This window comes from Brienomyrus brachyistius, chromosome 1 (genome assembly GCF_023856365.1).
Source record: "Brienomyrus brachyistius isolate T26 chromosome 1, BBRACH_0.4, whole genome shotgun sequence".
Taxonomy (NCBI): Eukaryota; Metazoa; Chordata; class Actinopteri; order Osteoglossiformes; family Mormyridae; genus Brienomyrus; species Brienomyrus brachyistius.
Window position 1 is genome coordinate 555,099 of NC_064533.1, and position 5,998 is coordinate 561,096.

Genomic DNA, 5,998 nt, shown 5'->3' on the forward strand with positions numbered 1-5,998 from the left:
GTTTTGACACTGTGTATTTTGTGGACATCAAGGGTTCTTCACCCTGTCATACCATCTAAGGGGCATTTAAATTGCTGAGTATGAATATTTTGAATCGATTTGAGGATCTAAATGTGAGATATTCTGAAATTGTACGGATGGATAATAGAGCTTTATAGCTATAAGTTGTCTTGATTGCTAGTAAATGTACAGGCTCTGCACAGGCCTGGACTGGAATTTAAAAATAACCCCGGATTCTTGGGCCCACCACAATACATTTGGCCAGCTTGTGTGGGGCAAATTGTCAAGGACAAATTTTGCTGACCTGCATACCCATTGGCCCACAGGGAAAAAGCCCTGTGCTGGCTGGTCAGTCCAGTCCTGACTATGCATAACGTGTAGCTTACTAGAGTAGAACAGAAACTGTTGCTTTTCACCCTTGTCATTTTCCGATGTGTCCAATAGAGGGCGCTCCAGTGCCACCTTTCCTGTCAAGCCTCTACATTAGGTGCACACAAAATCACTAGGACAAATTCTTTCGTTAAAACAAACCACATCGCACGTGTTTTTTTTTCTATTTACATGGCATTAATTCACAGAATATGAATGGGATGCAGTAAGTAAGCAAATTAATGAATAAGTCAGTTCCACCAAAACTTCCTGGTCCAGAATAGTTTCACAGGTCATATCAAGGTCACAGAAGGCAGAGCTGTGGGTCTGTGACCTTCACCCACTATCTTTGCATTTGGCTGGTTTTCCCCCTTCGGAGTCACTATTACATACTATGTCGTGTTTTTATTTCTTATTTTTCTTCCTCAAGATGGGTTTTTGGGGTCTTTATTTGACAGATAATGCCGCAGCATCGCAGCCTGTGCTGCGCCCTGCCAGGACTGACCTCCGTCTTGCTCGCATGCCTGTTGCGGTGGTACCTCACACAGAGCATGAAGCTCACAGGAATCTTGTAACATGGACATACATAGATAGTTTTCCCTGTTTTTGGTCAGTGTGAAATACAAGCCCATCATGCAGCCAGATACTGGTGTTTGTCCTCCCAGCACTCTGGAGCACTGTGATCTTGCTCTTTATCTATCAGATGGGTATCATGATTCATGTCATCTGAGGGCTGGGGGGGGGGGTACACCTTCTGTAACATGCTCCCCCAGGTTCTAGGCCATGGGGTTTAAGGCCCAAAAGCTGTGGCATGAACAAGCCAGCTAGGACCAATAGCACAGTGTGACGGGGGTGGGCTGCGGAGCCCCCTCCAGGGGCAGAGAAACCCGAACTCCTCAATGAAATATTCAGAGCCAGTTTATCCGCAGTGCAATGATCAGGTGGGCAGGCCTGGCGCTGTGGCCTCCGGTGATGTAACAGAAGTCTCCAGAGAGCTCCTCTGATTGGGTAAGAGCGTGGCAGGCAGTCACATGACCTGCCCCAGTGGACAATCCAGACATTAAAACTGCTCCAAGTGCCCCAGCAAGCTTTTACTTTGGCACCCTCATTGTCGGGTTTGGAGCTGCTTATGGGAAAAGCACGGAGACCATCAGAATATTTCTTAGACATATGCAGCATTTTATCTTAAATAATTACAAATGTACTATCAAAAATGTGTTAGTGATATGTCAAATTTATAAGCACTGACCTTGTACATCACCTTGTGTGTTCAATGCCAATTCTGATAGTCTCTTACTATTTTAACATTTCTAACATGCATAGTATGGTATGCCCTATTATTCTAACATGTAATGAAAATAGAAACATTCCATTCCAACTCTAGCATAAAACATTTTGTTGATTTTCACGATTTTTTTTTACTAACACTATGGTATTACTGAGGGAATAAAGGCTAGATTCACATCGCCGAATGGCAACAACTCGTGGGGTCTGAGAACCCTTGTCGCTAAGTCTGCATACACCCCCTCTCCCCCCCATCGTCTGATGTTTGTGTTTTGAGCTGGCGCACTGTGTGTTTGTTCGTGTGCTGGGTGTTATGGCCGGGACCCCGGTGGCGATCCCAGCGCTCCCCGGTGAAATGGCATCCTGGGCGACATGCAAAGTACTTGTTTGGCACAGCGTAATCAACCAGACTCCTGTTTCCAGCTCGGGTTCGTGGAGAACTGATGCAAGATGTATGGCCGTCTGATTAGAAAGCTTCTCGGATATGAGTAGCGCTGGTGATTGCGTCTTGTGTCAGTGACTGCAATCAACTAACGCGGAGTCTCGAAATGTTGAAAAATAAAATGTTTACGTGTCGTGTAATAAGGAGCTCAGCTACGGTGCATTTGGAGCTGTCTTTTCTCTCTCTCTCTCTCTGACCTTTTTTGTTTTTCTCCGCAGTATGGTGGGAGTTAGGCATTCATCGACCTCCCCTGTGAAAGGAAGACCTCATTTCATCTCTAGCCCGTGGAGAGTACTATTTTGCTATTGTGCATAAGGAGAAAAAAACCTCACCGAATAAACTGCACCTTACAGAGGTTTAGAAGTCGATTGACACCAAGGCGCATCTATTGTCCTCATGCTTGTATAGGCGCAGGGCAGATTTTGTAGGCGTGCCAAAGACATTTTCCTATCTGTGCCGTGAAAGAAAGTTTTCTTCAAATCCAATGCAAATATTTCCTGATTGTTTACCAAACTAAATTTTCAACGGAAACCGCAAATATGTCCTATGCACTACACCCGCACAATTTGAATATCCAAATATTCTGCTTTAAAGGTGAGCTTAAATTCGTTCTTCGTCATCAAAATGAAAATAATACCATGCCCATGCACTGAAAATGGATTAAGGTCGGTGATAAAAACGTGTCTACTTATTACGCGCTCTTTAGGTACCTCTGCAAGCAACCTTGTCTAATCTTGTCTGCACCAGTCATCATCGGCATCCTATCCCGGCGAAAACAGCTGCTCTGCAATTAAACCCCACAGGTTGGAAACACTCAACACTTCATTCCTAGAAATCATGAATGTCTGGAAATGCACAAAGCAACGCTACACGATGGCTGTAAGAATTATTGCTGTAAGGATAACTTATGATACGCGAACGAACGTCTTGTTACCTGGTAAAACAGAAACAACAATGCCTAGAAAATGCAAACAAAAGGACGCAGATTTACGTGCAAGAAACATTTATATTAATAAATACTCAATCGCTTAATTCGCCACAACTTTGCTGCATTGCAACGTTTTAAAGGGCACATTTTTTTTCTTCTCACGCGCTTTTATTGATTGTAACGATATTCCGATGTCATCTAATACAAAACTTCGTTTAATTACTTGGTTTTAATTCGGTATTATTTTTATGTGGAATCGGTAAGTATTTACCGTAGACGTTCAGAATATTTGCTGTCTTTTAAAGATACATTTTTAAGACTGGAAATATATTAGCTTATATTCAAAGGCATGTTTTTTTCGATGAAACTATCAGTCGGGGATGGGGAAAGTGTATGAAACCCTACTGGCCTATTTTTCCAGTGAAGCCTGCTGTATGTGTTCTGTTACAATTTTGTACCTTGGACAGCTCCTAAACGCTCAAGGTGTAGGATTCAAATACGGTTTGGACGACACAAAAGCTATATATATACAATATATAATGTGTATATATATATATATATATATATATATATATATATATATATATATATATATATATAATATAATGTGTTTAATTATATATATATAATGTATTAGTTACATACTCCATGTATGACAACATTCATTACATTCATTAAATATAGCTACAGTTTTTCCTTGCTACCTTGCACCCCGAGAAGTGTCCCGACGTTATTAAAAGCAAAGGACACATTTTTATGTAATCCATATTTACAAAAATGTTGTTCATTATTTACAGACTCCAAATTTGTGTACGCGCTTGTTATAACATCAGTTGCTTTACCAATAGGCTTATTAAATAAGTAGATTGAATAAGAGCATAACATGCACACAATTAACACGTTTGAATATGTCCCATTACGTAGGATAAACGTTAAAAATTATACATTCTATAACCTGCTTTTTCACTCTCTAAATTTTGGTTTGAAGGACACAGGCTACAATATGTGTTTGAATGGATTTATTTTTAAAAAACCTGATATCTTTTTAATGTTGATTTCAAATGATCTGTTGCCGATGTAACTGGTTGTCATACAACGTTTTGTCAATAAAAAAATTCTCGTTATAAAAAGCGTTAATTTTTTTATTAACAGGAATAATAGTGCGTTCTCAGATAATTCAACTTTATAAAACACATAAGCAATTGTGTGTGTTAACATTACAAGTAATTTCGATGTTTTAACAATTTATCAGTAACAGGTCTATGATCTTATGTTTCACTGGCCGATCTATTATCATTCAAAACGGATTTTAGCCTGTACTGAAAATTTGACGTTTGCGTGGCTATTAAAGGAAACAATGTCATGGAAAATGTTAGTAAGGTTAAAATCAGCTTGCGTTTAATTATGTAGACTATGTTTATAAATAACTCATTATAGATCACCAACATACTTTATATATATACACATTTGTTGTATCTCAACATTATTTTCTTTCCGTCGAAAAGGCAGGCCCATAAACTTATGAATACAAATATATGGTTGGATTATTAATTTACGTAACAAACAAAGGAAAACCTCACTTGGCATACTGATGTCAAAGATACACGGATAAAAAAGCTCCACAAACGTCATAAAATAATTATCGATTAAACCTGACAGCTCGGTCTCCGTCTCTTTTTTAGATTTTACCATTTACAGAAATATAACGATTCTTCCGCGCGCTCTCTCCGTCTCCAGTACTCATACAGGCCTACAGGCGCGGAATGACCATTGGGAGATTTTTATTGATGTGGCGGTCTAATATCAAGGGGACACCCCCCGATCAGCGCAAACCGGGGCTGCTCATATAAAAGAATATTCACAACTTTACCTCACAACTTCCTGTTCTTTTTAAGGGATCATAATGTTTTAAAAACATAGAGAAAATGTTGGGCAGTCTAGACAAAAGGCAAATGTACAGTGCATGTATGAAAACTTAAGTTCAGGTTCTTGTGCATTTCCGCAGAGTGGATTGACTACCTTGCAGGTAGTGTGAAAAGGAGGACAATGAGCACTTAACAAAAAGCTTCAAAGGCTCGCGAAAATGTCATATTTTGCTGTCCACGTTAGTTATCGTTTTTTACTGGACGACGTATCCCGTGTCCGGCCCGCAAGAGGCAGCGCGTGCCACAGGTGCTCCGCGCGACACCGGAGGCCTTTCTGGCAGATGCGACAGGCGACACCACGCGGCGCGTCACCCCCACCCGCCACTATCAGGCATCTTAATGAATATTTCAAATATTTATGAGTCTCTCTCAACTTCTGTCGTCAGTCTCATTCACAACCGATCCTCAGCTAGGATTTCAACTTTTCAAGAAGTTAATCAGGCAGAAACCGATTTGGGCGGGTCGGACAGGGCAGGGGAGGCTCGAGTTCACGCTGGACGGTCCTGTTTTAAAATGTACGGGGGTAACAATGGGTCCCGCTGGATGGATTTCACTGTGGATATTAGTATGAAAAGGTGTAACCAGATCTTACAGACATACTCCGCTCGAAAGGATGGTGTCTTTTTTTCCACAAAGGTGTCTGTCAAATTATCAACAGCAGGTAAACCGACTCAGGTTATAGCAGAGAGGAGCATGGGTAAGTCTCACCTCCATATAATGGCCGAGCCGGGAGAAGGAGGCCAGAGGCTCGGGGATGTGAGCTGACTCTCCGCGGCGGCCGCTGGCTGGGGGTGACGGCCTCCCTCGGCCCAACTGCGCCTTCTGCTTTTCAGGTTGTATGCATGGACACTCTTTGTAAGGGGTTTATTTAAAGCGCACGTTTGAATGTCCTTTGATCTACAACTGGCCCCTAAAACTCGGAAACGCGCAGACCTGTATTACCTTATGCGTTTGCTTTTTAGACGTCGAACTGGTTAAGTTTCCAAATTGGGCGTTTTACTAGAAAAAATCGTTTGTGTATCATTTAAACGGAATACCTGTTTTCTTTTC

At 41.3% G+C, this 5,998-nt stretch overlaps 1 long non-coding RNA gene across 1 annotated transcript; it reads right to left on the reverse strand.

Moving 5' to 3' along the window:
• Positions 1-2,447: 2,447 nt before the first annotated feature.
• On the reverse strand, positions 2,448-4,774 carry LOC125744984 (uncharacterized). The gene is made up of 3 exons (XR_007398540.1): positions 4,604-4,774; positions 2,806-2,879; positions 2,448-2,546 (listed from the first exon to the last, which is right to left on the reverse strand). It is a non-coding gene; the product is annotated as an uncharacterized LOC125744984 (long non-coding RNA).
• Positions 4,775-5,998: the final 1,224 nt, after the last annotated feature.